The 15533-nt window shown below is 41.3% G+C and overlaps 1 long non-coding RNA gene across 1 annotated transcript in view; it reads right to left on the bottom strand.

Annotated features, from left to right (window-relative positions):
* The window catches only part of LOC138373394 (uncharacterized), an 8457-nt gene extending 3090 nt beyond the window's left edge, over nucleotides 1-5367 (bottom strand). The window contains exons 1-3 of the long non-coding RNA XR_011231172.1: nucleotides 5335-5367; nucleotides 4499-4576; nucleotides 1347-1453 (exon numbers count right to left, since the gene is read on the bottom strand). This is a non-coding gene — a long non-coding RNA (uncharacterized lncRNA). The remainder of the gene's footprint in view (nucleotides 1-1346; nucleotides 1454-4498; nucleotides 4577-5334) is intronic.
* Nucleotides 5368-15533: the final 10166 nt, after the last annotated feature.

Below are 15533 nucleotides of genomic sequence, written 5' to 3'. Positions count from 1 at the left end.
AGAATAATAGATCTCGTAATAATTTTGCAAAAATAATGGCATTTACTATTTTTAAAAGATTATTAGCAAATTTACACAAATGGTGCATTCGGAAGACAAAACCAATTTTTCACTTTTGACAATTGAGCACCTGCTACATCCAGATTCTAGGGAGGAAAGGAAGGACGATCTTACTGGATCCCATAGCCTCTCCGAGGCACAAACCAGGCTTTTACACAAACCCCCCCCCCCTGCACCCGAGCTTTTTAAAATAGTAAATGCCACTATTTTTGCAAAATTATTACGAGATCTATTATTCTAGAGAATAATGCATATAAATGCATATATGCATATAAATACAAAAGTAAATCAAATCTTATCCTTGTATAATATACAAGCTGATGTGAGATCCCTGTCTACAGGTGGACTGGAACTATTATCCAGTAGGCAGTCTACTGTATTTTATCAAACCGTTATTAGTATAATAGATCTCGTAATAATTTTGCAAAAATAATGGCATTTACTATTTTTAAAAGATTATTAGCAAATTTACACAAATGGTGCATTCGGAAGACAAAACCAATTTTTCACTTTTGACAATTGAGCACCTGCTACATCCAGATTCTAGGGAGGAAAGGAAGGACGATCTTACTGGATCCCATAGCCTCTCCGAGGCACAAACCAGGCTTTTACACAAACCCCCCCCCCCTGCACCCGAGCTTTTTAAAATAGTAAATGCCACTATTTTTGCAAAATTATTACGAGATCTATTATTCTAGAGAATAATGCATATAAATGCATATATGCATATAAATACAAAAGTAAATCAAATCTTATCCTTGTATAATATACAAGCTGATGTGAGATCCCTGTCTACAGGTGGACTGGAACTATTATCCAGTAGGCAGTCTACTGTATTTTATCAAACCGTTATTAGTATAATAGATCTCGTAATAATTTTGCAAAAATAATGGCATTTACTATTTTTAAAAGATTATTAGCAAATTTACACAAATGGTGCATTCGGAAGACAAAACCAATTTTTCACTTTTGACAATTGAGCACCTGCTACATCCAGATTCTAGGGAGGAAAGGAAGGACGATCTTACTGGATCCCATAGCCTCTCCGAGGCACAAACCAGGCTTTTACATAACCCCCCCCCCTGCACCCGAGCTTTTTAAAATAGTAAATGCCATTATTTTTGCAAAATTATTACGAGATCTATTATACTAATAACGGTAAATAAATAATAAATAGTAAATAAATCAAAATCAGTTACATTATTTTATCTTATTCATAGCATAAATGTTCTCGAAGATTACTAAAAAGAAATTGAATTAGACTACAGCAAATTGGCAAACTTTACCTTGTATCTGTTTCCACCGAGTTTGTTTGGGGCGTTCTTCAACATATCAGCAATACTTGTCTCAACATCTCTTTCAGTTGCATTAGTGTGGGTGTTGATACAGGCTTCTGGAAATTTATAAGAATTAATTAATATATATAATTATAATTCACTTTGCTATTCCCCATTCCACAGTCCTCTCGTCCTTCCCACTTCCCTGTCCCCACATCATCCCCACTATTCCCACTTCCCTGTCCCATCGTCCTCCTTACCATTTTCCCCTCCCCTGTCCTTCTTCCTCCCCCACCATCTCCCATTCACCTGTCCCTTTGTCCTCCCCAGCATTCCCCTGTCCCCACCATCCCCAACTCCCCAGTCCCCTCGTCCTCCCCACCATTACCCTCTCCTCTGTCCCCTCGTCTTCCCCACCATACCCCCCTCTCGTCCTCCCCACCATTCCAAACTACCTCATCCGATGCATTCTATAATGGTCTGATGCTTCCATCAGAAAATTGGGAACATCAAATGATCTGATATTCCCATCACTGAAAAATAAGAACAGCTAAAAAAATGAAATGAAAAAAATAAAAAAATAAACTATACTCATGAAATGAACAGTATGGTAAACAACACAGCTCAATTTCAATGCAATGTCACACAAAATTATTAAATCGAAATGAAAATAAATTGAAATCTATGAAAATTCAAATTATCAATACAATCGGAAATATTGAAATAATATCGCAACATAATATAGTGTGGGTTGCTCTTACGTGCAACAGACGGTGCTGTTTTTCAAAAAAGGCATGGTTTTACCTGTCACAAGTGTGGCATCTATACTTATACTCACGAAATGAACGGTATGGTAAACAACATAGCTCAATTGCAATGCAATGTCACAATAACATTTAATAACAATAATAACAATAACATTTAAATATACTTTAAGATATAATCTAGAAGAAAATAAGAACATTGAAACGGTTCATGAACTCGATTTCAATAAAGGACACTATGGGGAACTTTGAAAAACAGTTAATGAGTATAATTAGACAGACTTGTTGCTAGGCAGAGGAGTAAATAATGAGATATATGGCAAATTTTGCAAAATATACGGCACACAAACATTCATACCCAAACAAAGCAAAATGCTAGGTAAGAACAAAGCAGTTGGCCCGTAGGGGAAAGGAGATACCCACAAGACTGGAATACAAGTCATTAACAAGCACACAAGTACTACACTACACAACAACCGCACTACTACCAGAACTGGACGAATCACTACCAAAACAACACATTGCACATCACTACCAAAACAACACAACACAACACAAGCATTGGCAAAGAATTATAGACCAGTTGCACTAACATCCCACATAATAAAATTATTTGAGAGTGATCAGGAGTCAGATTACTAGTTTTATAGAGACCAATGACCTCCACAATCCAGGCCAACAAGGATTTAGAGCAGTTTCTATGATCGAGCCACTGAGATCTATAAAGAATTCTGATCAAGAAAGAGATCTAGGGGTGGTTTTAGATAGAAAACTATAACCTGAGGATCATATTAAGAACATTCTGCGAGGGGCCTATGCTACACTTTTTAACTTTAGAATTGCTTTTAAATACATAGGTCAAAAAGTTTTAAAAGTTTTAAAAGTTTTTTAAACCTCTCGTGTATCATGAGTGTTAAAGCATCAGATGGTGCATTCAGATGATGAATATTACCTAGTTCCTTCATCTGGGAAGAATGAACACATATTGGTGCATTCGGATGATAAAAACTAACTACTGTAGTTTAATTGATCAACAGACTGTATATCATATGCAGACTGTATGTGGATCTGCGGGCCACTCCAAACAACAGCCTGGTGGACCAAGCTCCACCAGGGCTAAAGCACAAAGTGATATAGATGTGATAGAGAAACTAGGTCAAATGGAGGAGTAGGTCTGTATATTAAACAGCACCTGACGTGCACAGAGCTACTAAACTCAATGTGGTGGTAGAGTGGTGGGGGGGGGGGGGAAACATTGCAGAAAAAAACAAAAATACAATTTGGTCAACAAAACAGCATTGTTTAAAATAGAAGACATGGGTTGTCATTTTGGGGGTAAGGTAGGTTACATTGAGTTAATTAGTTAGTACTTAGTTTTTATCTTAAACTGGTTGGGAGAGGTACAGTGTTGCTGTGCTGGTGAAAGAACACCTAAAGGTAAATTAAATAATGATTGCGAATCCACAAGAAGTTGACATAATATCGCTAGAGATCTGCAATCAGGATGATAAACTTTCCTTAAAGAATTTGACAAACACTTGCTGATAGGACATGAAGTAAATGAAATGTATGTCAAGTTTTGTGAAATATATGATAAAAGCACAACAAAATTTGTACCAAAGGAGAGATGCAGAACTAGGAAAAGGGGTTTGTTCAACAGAAATTGCGAAGAGGGCCTGAGACCCAAACACACACAAATGGAATCAATATATAGCAAGAGGCCAAACCCCCAAACATACAAGCGATGCAAAGATGCGAGAAACAGCAGCAGCATTAAGGAGAGGGACTTAAGGACCATAAATAAAGTGTGAAAATAAACTCGAGTAAATTTTTTTAACTACTCTCGACAGTGAAGAAAAACAAATATTCAGACGATTTGTGTTAGAATCATTAATCTTACACTTTCGGTCATATTCAACAACACAAATACATACACACACATTCCTGTTGCTGTAGCAAGTGAAGAATTACACACACAGATCACAATAACGTGATGCATCAAATGAACAAATCCACAAGGGCCGTGACGAGGATTCGAACCTGCGTCCGGGAGCATCCCAGACACTGCCTTAATCGACTGAGCTACAACAGGGTAAAAGGGTTGAAACCGAAGTTCTACTGAACTTACTGGATCCCATAGCCTCTCCGAGGCACAAACCAGGCTTTTACACAACCCCCCTCCCCTGCACCCGAGCTATGTCAACAGGCCGTTCTCCCTCTTCGCCCTTCCGAATGCACCATATCAGTAAATTTTTTAATAATCTTTTAAAAATAGTAAATGCCACTATTTTTGCAAAATTATTACGAGATCTATTATTCTATAGAATAATGCATATAAATGCATATATGCATATAAATACAAAACATAAATACAAAAGTAAATGTAAATAATTTTACCTTGCACCTAGATCCACCAAGCCTGTATGGCGCGCGTTTCAGTACTTCGGAAATCTAGAACTATCTTGAATCTCTAATCTGCAATGAAACAATACATATTATTGCACTTACCAAAACATGGATGAATGTAGAAAATACAGAACTATTAGCTGAATATCAAATAAATGGATTTAATCTATTTCACACAGATAGATATATTACACCGTGTATATTAGGTAATACCTAACATACACGCCTCCACACACACTACATTTGAAATGTAGTCTCAAAAAGACTACATTTCAACAGCAAAAATTACTCCATAAAAAAATAATTAAATTATTGACCAACATGAGAGAGGGTTAGCCAACATGAGGGTTGTGTTGATTGCCTGAAAATATTTAAATTGTGTAATGTATTGAATGGCATTTTTCAAGTTACAACATTTTTTAAATTACTGAACTAGGTTCTAGGCTTTGCTAGGCTTAATTCAATTATTACAGATAAGCCTAACCTAGCCTAGAACCCAGTGGGTTTTCTTCCTATTGGGGAGTGTTGTACATGCCTCGCCTCCACATACACACTAGCACAGCCAGGCCTCGCCTCCACATACACACTAGCACAGCCAGGCCTCGCCTCCACATACACCAGCACTGCCAGGCCTCGCCTCGCCTCCACATACACCAGCACTGCCAGGCCTCGCCTCCACATTTAAACCAACCAAGCCCACAAATACGTTAACATGGACCAGCATTACACCGTCTAACATACTCTGTCAGATGTAACAACTAAATTTGTGAATTCAAGACCAAATCTATTGTATAACACAGTGTTAGTACGAGAAAAACATTACTTACATTCGAAGCCGTGTTTTAAAATGGCGGCGGTCTTGTACTGACGCTCCAAACTGTGTGTTCGTTTGCGTATGATGAACGTGTGACAATTTACTACAACAATTATTTAATTATTCTTATTCTTTATTTTAATATTTTTAGGGTACATGAAATTTCAAACTTATTTGCACACAATAATATAATTGCATTGTCATAACCTTTATATATTACGGAAAATACGATGACATGAACGAAGTCAAAGTGAAGTTGAAGTCAAAGTCATTCGCCGAACGTATTAGTCATTTTTTTTCATACATACATAGTTGATTTACAAACATAATGTTGGATTTATAGATTTATTTATAAATTTGTATTTATTTACCTGTATTTACCCAAGTCTTTCCTAAATCTAAACTTATCCAATTTATACCCATTGTTTCGTGTTCTATCTTGTGTTGACAATTTTAATACCCTATTAATATCCCCTTTGTTATATCTATTCAGGAAATTGTGGTTGATCTCGAACCCATTGATAATGTGACGACTTATACAGAATTTTGTAACTATATCATCAAGATTGTAACCAGCTTAGCTAAATGTAGTGTGGGGTTCAGTCCCTAAGCCCATATATGTGCCTCTCTAACCATTTAGGTTACAGGGCAAAAACATAAAAACAAAGGTAACTGCAGAAGGCCTATTGGCCCATACCAGGCAGCTCCTATCTATAACAGATAAACACTAAGTACTACCTAATTAACTCAATGTAACCTACCAACCTAACCCCCAAAATGTCAATCCATATCTTTTATTTTAAACAATGCTGTTTTGTTGACCAAATTGTATTTTTACTCTTTTTCTGTCATGTTTCTCCCACCCCTGTTTTTTCCCTTTTTTCTTATTTTTTCTCAACATAATTCATACTTTAATTATGCGGATCAGGACATCACCTGATCAAACACATCAAACATCGTTTGACCACCATCAAACACACACATTTCGTGTGTGTTTGACGCTCACTGATATGTACCAGCGTTGTTTTATATATGGTGCTATTCTATCTTACGCTTTGTTGCTCTTTTTTACCTACGGGCTCATAGAACATTCTATTGCGAAAACATTGGCACAAAAATGAATGACGTACATACAATAATAATGTCAGGACAGTGATATAATTATAAACTTTCAAAGCACTGTATCGCCCATGTGTCGTCTTGTCACCAATACTGGGTAACAGTTCCGCCACTTCCCACACTCTTGCGGGTGGGCAGCGACCATTATTCTACGTTTATATTCATATCACCGTGTTGGGAATTTCATTGCGAGTACATTGATACCAAAATTAACGCTGTAGGACAAGTGTGGAAGTGATAACAATCCCAAGAGTAAAAACATTTTGTTGCTCTTGGGCACTCACGGCGAGTCATCTACGTAGGTATTTATTGGGTGCTGGTATTCATATAACTTTTGGTGACCGTTTTTGCTGATTTTCTTCTAGAGAATGTTATTGCGAACACGTTGGTACCAAAATGAAATACATAGCTCGAGAACTAAGGTCAGGAGAGTAAAAAGAGTATACACATTTTTGTTTTGACGCTTAATTAAGGTTATTGTGAGTACTCATCGCCTGCCTAGAAACTGGAACTAGTAATTCCATCTATCATACATATCATACAAGAGGAGCCACACATCTATGGATCATCCAATAAAATCAGCAGACTTCTAGATGTTACTACTGCTCGGCTTAGACTCGGTTACAAGTATCTCTGGGAATTCTCATTATCTGCTGATGTAGACCTGACCAAATGTAAACTGTGTCAACAAAATTATTCGCACACCCTCCGTCACTATGTGATGGAGTGCGAAAAGATACATGAATTTAGAGACAATTCTATAACCAATGTTCCAGCGATGTGTCAATATTTCATTCAAAATGATCTGCTACCAGAAATTTTAGCCAAATATCCCCAGTTTGCTAACTGTAGATAACAACTAAGTGATTGTAACCTATCCACCGCTGCCCACTGGATGGGGGACGGTGTGCAGGACAAACATATAAATTTTGATACTAGCTCTCCACATATGTCAGTTGCTTAATTTAGAACCTGTACTTGAGGTCGATCTCGAACCCATTGTTGATGTGATGACTTATATTGAATTTTGTAACTAGCTCATCAAGATTGTAACTTGCTTAGCTAAATGAATTGTGGGGTTCAGTCCCTAAGCCCATATATGTGCCTCTCTAACCATTTAGGTTACAGGGCAAAAACATAAAAACAAAGGTAACTGCAGAAGGCCTATTGGCCCATACCAGGCAGCTCCTATCTATAACAGATAAACACTAAGTACTACCTAATTAACTCAATGTAACCTACCAACCTAACCCCCAAAATGTCAATCCATATCTTTTATTTTAAACAATGCTGTTTTGTTGACCAAATTGTATTTTTACTCTTTTTCTGTCATGTTTCTCCCACCCCTGTTTTTTCCCTTTTTTCTTATTTTTTCTCAACATAATTCATACTTTAATTATGCGGATCAGGACATCACCTGATCAAACACATCAAACATCGTTTGACCACCATCAAACACACACATTTCGTGTGTGTTTGACGCTCACTGATATGTACCAGCGTTGTTTTATATATGGTGCTATTCTATCTTACGCTTTGTTGCTCTTTTTTACCTACGGGCTCATAGAACATTCTATTGCGAAAACATTGGCACAAAAATGAATGACGTACATACAATAATAATGTCAGGACAGTGATATAATTATAAACTTTCAAAGCACTGTATCGCCCATGTGTCGTCTTGTCACCAATACTGGGTAACAGTTCCGCCACTTCCCACACTCTTGCGGGTGGGCAGCGACCATTATTCTACGTTTATATTCATATCACCGTGTTGGGAATTTCATTGCGAGTACATTGATACCAAAATTAACGCTGTAGGACAAGTGTGGAAGTGATAACAATCCCAAGAGTAAAAACATTTTGTTGCTCTTGGGCACTCACGGCGAGTCATCTACGTAGGTATTTATTGGGTGCTGGTATTCATATAACTTTTGGTGACCGTTTTTGCTGATTTTCTTCTAGAGAATGTTATTGCGAACACGTTGGTACCAAAATGAAATACATAGCTCGAGAACTAAGGTCAGGAGAGTAAAAAGAGTATACACATTTTTGTTTTGACGCTTAATTAAGGTTATTGTGAGTACTCATCGCCTGCCTAGAAACTGGAACTAGTAATTCCATCTATCATACATATCATACAAGAGGAGCCACACATCTATGGATCATCCAATAAAATCAGCAGACTTCTAGATGTTACTACTGCTCGGCTTAGACTCGGTTACAAGTATCTCTGGGAATTCTCATTATCTGCTGATGTAGACCTGACCAAATGTAAACTGTGTCAACAAAATTATTCGCACACCCTCCGTCACTATGTGATGGAGTGCGAAAAGATACATGAATTTAGAGACAATTCTATAACCAATGTTCCAGCGATGTGTCAATATTTCATTCAAAATGATCTGCTACCAGAAATTTTAGCCAAATATCCCCAGTTTGCTAACTGTAGATAACAACTAAGTGATTGTAACCTATCCACCGCTGCCCACTGGATGGGGGACGGTGTGCAGGACAAACATATAAATTTTGATACTAGCTCTCCACATATGTCAGTTGCTTAATTTAGAACCTGTACTTGAGGTCGATCTCGAACCCATTGTTGATGTGATGACTTATATTGAATTTTGTAACTAGCTCATCAAGATTGTAACTTGCTTAGCTAAATGAATTGTGGGGTTCAGTCCCTGAGCCCATTATGTGCCTCTGTAACCCTTTCCACAACCGCCCACAAGATGGGTATGGGGTGCATAATGGGGTGGGGTGTCTTGGCCAAACGTGCCACATCAAAACCACAAGTTGACATTGAATGTGAATTAACAATGAGACAAGTAAGATTTATACTAATACATTTATACTAACTCTGTTGAGCGTTGACCATTTATACATCAAATCTGTTGATGTGAGCACTTTAGTTTAGTCTGCCGTTTAAAGAAAAAAAGAGCATATCAATGGTATATCACAGAAAACGAATTTATCATAAACTCATGTATTTGTCTTATCATATTGAACTGCATTCATATTTTTAATATATAACAATATGAATATACAAATTTCTGTAAATCCCCTACCTTGTTGGAATCTGTGGAAATAAATGAGCAAATGTGCTGGCTGAAGGCGCTGAAGGAAACCACATTGGTTTCATTTTGGATACAAATGTCCATGGAAATTCAAAATGGAAACTAATTATATAGTTGAACCTGCAGAGACGAGTTTAAGAATCTGTGTTGAGAGTGATGGACACAGCCTTCACAATTATACTTCAGAGAATGTAAACATCTAAGAGTCATTAGAAATATGTGTAGAATAATAAACCCTACATTGTTTGAGTTAGGGAAAACACCATTTGTGATATATAGATACTATAGCTGTTCCTAAAGATTCACCCTTTTTTGCACCAGCAAGATAACATATAAGATTTTAAGAGTTGACGAATGTTAATATTCTTGTTTGATAAACTGTGAACTTGAGACATAGTTAATAAGAACATATTAACACAACAAAATGTTTTCAAAATCCTTAACACCACTTTCCAGCAACTTATATAATTTATATAAATTATTTTAGAGAATAATACATAAATTATATATTTAAACATGATATAGTGTTTAGTGGAATGTATAAGGAGTCAAATTGTGTTAAAAAGAGCAATTTTTAGAAAATTTGGAAAAATACTTTTTTCTGTTCAAATTATAACTAAATGGATTATAAAGGTTTCACTCAGCCAATATATATCATTCACAATTTATTAATGAATTTTACAAAAAAACACCATAAATTTTATATTTAAACATGTAAAAACTATTTGTTTTACATTTGGAAGAAAATAATTGTAGAAAAACAATTTATAATTAAACCTTTGTGTTTGGATTTTTTGAGTAAAAGTTTCTCAAAGGCTCTCCTGCACCATTCTCAATGCAAATCATTCCCACACCTATGGCAAGAGATAGGCGAACGTTGTGTAGATGATTTGTGTTTGCTGGGATGGTTGGTTCTGAGTGTGATGACTGGGTTCTGAATATGATGGCTGGGTTTTGAGTGTGATGGCTGGGTTTTGAGTGTGATTGCTGGGTTCTGAGTGTGGTGGTTGGGTTCTGAATGTGATTGCTTGGTTCTGAGTGTGATGGCTGGGTTCTGAATGTGAGAGCTGGGTTCTGAGTGTGATGGTTGCGTTCTGAGTGTGATAGCTGGGTTCTGAGTGCGATGGCTGGGTTCTGAATGTGATGGTTGGGTTCTGAGTGTGATGGCTGGGTTCTGAGTGTGATGGTTGGTTCTGAGTGTGATGGCTGGATCTGAGTGTGATGGCTGGGTTCTGAATGTGAGAGCTGGGTTCTGAGTGTGATGGCTGGGTTCTGAGTGTGATGGTTGGGTTCTGAGTGTGATGGCTGGGTTCTGAGTGTGATTGCTGGGTTCTGAGTGTGATAGCCGGATTCTGAGTGTAATGACTGGGTTCTGAATGTGATGGTTGGGTTCTGAGTGTGATGGCTGGGTTCTGAGTGTGATGGCTGGGTTCTGAGTGTGATGGCTGGGTTCTGAATGTGAAGGCTGGGTTCAGAGTTTGATGGCTGGGTTCTGAATGTGATAACTGGGTTCTGAGTATGATAGTTAGGTTCTGAGTGTGATGGTTGGGTTCTGAATGTGATGGCTGGGTTCTGAGTGTGATGGCTGGGTTCTGAATGTGAAGGCTGGGTTCAGAGTTTGATGACTGGGTTCTGAATGTGATAACTGGGTTCTGAGTATGATAGTTGGATTCTGAGTGTGATGACTGGGTTCTGAATGTGATGGCTGGGTTTTGAGAGTGATGGCTGGGTTTTGAGTGTGATTGAAGGGTTCTGAGTGTGATGGTTGGGTTCTGAATGTGATGGCTTGGTTCTGAAGTGATGGCTGGGTTCTGAGTGTGATTGCTAGGTTCTGAATGTAATGGCGGGTTCTGAGTGTGATGGTGGGGTCTGAGTGTGATGGCTGGGTTCTGAGTGTGATTGCTGGGTTCTGAGTGTGATAGCTGGGTTCTGAGTGCGATGGCTGGGTTCTGAATGTGATGGTTGGGTTCTGAGTGTGATGGCTGGGTTCTGAGTGTGATGGTTGGTTCTGAGTGTGATGGCTGGATCTGAGTGTGATGACTGGGTTCTGAATATGATGGCTGGGTTTTGAGTGTGATGGCTGGGTTTTGAGTGTGATTGCTGGGTTCTGAGTGTGGTGGTTGGGTTCTGAATGTGATGGCTTGGTTCTGAGTGTGATGGCTGGGTTCTGAATGTGAGAGCTGGGTTTTGAGTGTGTTGGCTGGGTTCTGAGTGTGATGGTTGGGTTCTGAGTGTGATGGCTGGGTTCTGAGTGTGATTGCTGGGTTCTGAGTGTGATAGCTGGATTCTGAGTGTAATGACTGGGTTCTGAATGTGATGGTTGGGTTCTGAGTGTGATGGCTGGTTTCTGAGTGTGATGGCTGGGTTCTGAGTGTGATGGCTGGGTTCTGAATGTGAAGGCTGGGTTCAGAGTTTGATGGCTGGGTTCTGAATGTGATAACTGGGTTCTGAGTATGATAGTTGGGTTCTGAGTGTGATGGTTGGGTTCTGAATGTGATGGCTGGGTTCTGAGTGTGATGGCTGGGTTCTGAATGTGAAGGCTGGGTTCAGAGTTTGATGGCTGGGTTCTGAATGTGATAACTGGGTTCTGAGTATGATAGTTGGGTTCTGAGTGTGATGACTGGGTTCTGAATGTGATGGCTGGGTTTTGAGAGTGATGGCTGGGTTTTGAGTGTGATTGCTGGGTTCTGAGTGTGATGGTTGGGTTCTGAATGTGATGGCTTGGTTCTGAAGTGATGGCTGGGTTCTGAGTGTGATGGCTGGGTTCCAAGTGTGATGGCTGGGTTCCGAGTGTGATGGCTGGGTTCTGAGTGTGATGGCTGGGTTCCGAGTGTGATGGCTGGGTTCTGAGTGTGATTGCTGGGTTCTGAGTGTGATGGCTGGGTTCCGAGTGTGATGTCCGGGTTCCGAATGTGATGGCTGGGTTCCGAGTGTGATGGCTGGGTTCTGAGTGTGATGGCTGGGTTCCGAGTGTGATGGCTGGGTTCTGAGTGTGATGGCTGGGTTCCGAGTGTGATGGCTGGGTTCTGAGTGTGATTGCTGGGTTCTGAGTGTGATGGCTGGGTTCCGAGTGTGATGGCTGGGTTCTGAGTGTGATGGCTGGGTTCTGAATGTAATGGCGGGTTCTGAGTGTGATGGTGGGGTCTGAGTGTGATGGCTGGGTTCTGAGTGTGATTGCTGGGTTCTGAGTGTGATAGCTGGGTTCTGAGTGCGATGGCTGGGTTCTGAATGTGATGGTTGGGTTCTGAGTGTGATGGCTGGGTTCTGAGTGTGATGGTTGGTTCTGAGTGTGATGGCTGAATCTGAGTGTGATGACTGGGTTCTGAATATGATGGCTGGGTTTTGAGTGTGATGGCTGGGTTTTGAGTGTGATTGCTGGGTTCTGAGTGTGGTGGTTGGGTTCTGAATGTGATGGCTTGGTTCTGAGTGTGATAGCTGGGTTCTGAATGTGAGAGCTGGGTTCTGAGTGTGATGGTTGCGTTCTGAGTGTGATAGCCGGGTTCTGAGTGCGATGGCTGGGTTCTGAATGTGATGGTTGGGTTCTGAGTGTGATGGCTGGGTTCTGAGTGTGATGGTTGGTTCTGAGTGTGATGGCTGGATCTGAGTGTGATGGCTGGGTTCTGAATGTGAGAGCTGGGTTCTGAGTGTGATGGCTGGGTTCTGAGTGTGATGGTTGGGTTCTGAGTGTGATGGCTGGGTTCTGAGTGTGATTGCTGGGTTCTGAGTGTGATAGCTGGATTCTGAGTGTAATGACTGGGTTCTGAATGTAATGGTTGGGTTCTGAGTGTGATGGCTGGGTTCTGAGTGTGATGGCTGGGTTCTGAGTGTGATAACTGGGTTCTGAGTATGATAGTTAGGTTCTGAGTGTGATGGTTGGGTTCTGAATGTGATGGCTGGGTTCTGAGTGTGATGGCTGGGTTCTGAATGTGAAGGCTGGGTTCAGAGTTTGATGGCTGGGTTCTGAATGTGATAACTGGGTTCTGAGTATGATAGTTGGGTTCTGAGTGTGATGACTGGGTTCTGAATGTGATGGCTGGGTTTTGAGAGTGATGGCTGGGTTTTGAGTGTGATTGCTGGGTTCTGAGTGTGATGGCTGGGTTCTGAATGTGATGGCTTGGTTCTGAAGAGATGGCTGGGTTCTGAGTGTGATGGCTGGGTTCCGAGTGTGATGGCTGGGTTCTGAGTGTGATAGCTGGGTTCCGAGTGTGATGGCTGGGTTCCGAGTGTGATGGCTGGGTTCTGAGTGTGATGGCTGGGTTCCGAGTGTGATGTCTGGGTTCCGAATGTGATGGCTGGGTTCCGAGTGTGATGGCTGGGTTCTGAGTGTGATGGCTGGGTTCCGAGTGTGATGGCTGGGTTCTGAGTGTGATGGCTGGGTTCCGAGTGTGATTGCTGGGTTCTGAGTGTGATTGCTGGGTTCTGAGTGTGATGGCTGGGTTCCGAGTGTGATGTCCGGGTTCCGAATGTGATGGCTGGGTTCCGAGTGTGATGGCTGGGTTCTGAGTGTGATGGCTGGGTTCCGAGTGTGATGGCTGGGTTCTGAGTGTGATGGCTGGGTTCCGAGTGTGATGGCTGGGTTCTGAGTGTGATTGCTGGGTTCTGAGTGTGATGGCTGGGTTCCGAGTGTGATGGCTGGGTTCTGAGTGTGATGGCTGGGTTCCGAGTGTGATGGCTGGGTTCTGAGTGTGATGGCTGGGTTCCGAGTGTGATGGCTGGGTTCCGAGTGTGATGGCTGGGTTCCGAGTGTGATGGCTGGGTTCTGAGTGTGATGGCTGGGTTCCGAGTGTGATGGCTGGGTTCTGAGTGTGATGGCTGGGTTCCGAGTGTGATGGCTGGGTTCTGAGTGTGATGGCTGGGTTCCGAGTGTGATGACTGGGTTCTGAGTGTGATAACTGGGTTTTGAGTGTGATAGCGGGGTTCCGAATGTGATGGCTGGGATCTGAAAGCGATGGAGTGAAGGCTGGGTTCCCTGTGTGACTGGGTTCTTAAAGTGATGGCTGGGTTCTGAAAGTGATGGCTGGGTTCTGAGTGTGATGGCTGGGTTCTGAATTGATGGTTGGGTTCTGAAAGTGATGGCTGGATTCTGAGTGTAATGGCTGGGTTCTGAGTGTGATGGTTAGGTTCTGTATGTGATGGTTGGGTTCTGAGTGTGATGGCTGGGTTCTAAGTTTGATGGCTGGGTTCTGGGTGTGATGGCTGGGTTCTGAGTGTGATGGCTGGGTTTAGAGTGCGATGCCTGAATTCTGAATGTGATTCTGGGTTCTGAGTGTGATTTCTAGTTTCTGAGTGTCATTGCTGGGTTTTGAGTGTGAAAGCGGGGTTCCAAGTGTGATGGCTGGGTTCTGAGTGGGTTTTGATTGTGTTGACTGGGTTCTCAGTGTGATGGCTTGGTTCTGAGTGTGATGGCTGGATTCTGAGTGTGATGGCTGGGTTCTGAGTGTGATGCCTGGATTCTGAGTGTGATGGCTGGGTTCTGAGTGTGATGGTTGGGTTCTGAATATGATGGCTGGGTTCTGAGTTTGATGGCTTGGTACTGAGTGTGATGGCTGAGTTCTGAATGTGATGGCTGGGTTCTGAATGTGATAACTTGGTTCTGAGTATAATGGCTGGGTTCTGAGTGTGATGGGTGGGGTTTGAGTGCGATGACTGAGTTCTGAATGTGATGGTTGGGTTCTGAAAGTGATGGCTGGGTTCTGAGTGTCATGGCTGATTTCTGAGTGTCATTGCTGGGTTTTGAGATTGATGGCTGGGTTCTGAGTGTGATGGCTGGGTTCTGAGTGTGATGGCTGGGTTCTGAGTGTGATGGCTGGGTTCTGAGTGTGATGACTGGGTTCTGAGTGTGATGGCTGGGTTCTGAGTGTGATGGCTGGGTTCTGAGTGTGATGGCTGGGTTCTGAGTGTGATGGCTGGGTTCTGAGTGTGATGGCTGGGTTCTGAGTGTGATGGCTGGCTTCTGAGGGTGATGGCTGGGTTCTGAGTGGCCAGCTGGGGTCTCCCCGTGGTCACCCTGGGA

The sequence above is a fragment of the Procambarus clarkii genome, chromosome 42 (assembly GCF_040958095.1).
Source record: "Procambarus clarkii isolate CNS0578487 chromosome 42, FALCON_Pclarkii_2.0, whole genome shotgun sequence".
NCBI classification, from domain to species: Eukaryota; Metazoa; Arthropoda; class Malacostraca; order Decapoda; family Cambaridae; genus Procambarus; species Procambarus clarkii.
This window is presented reverse-complemented; position numbering and strand designations above follow the sequence as displayed.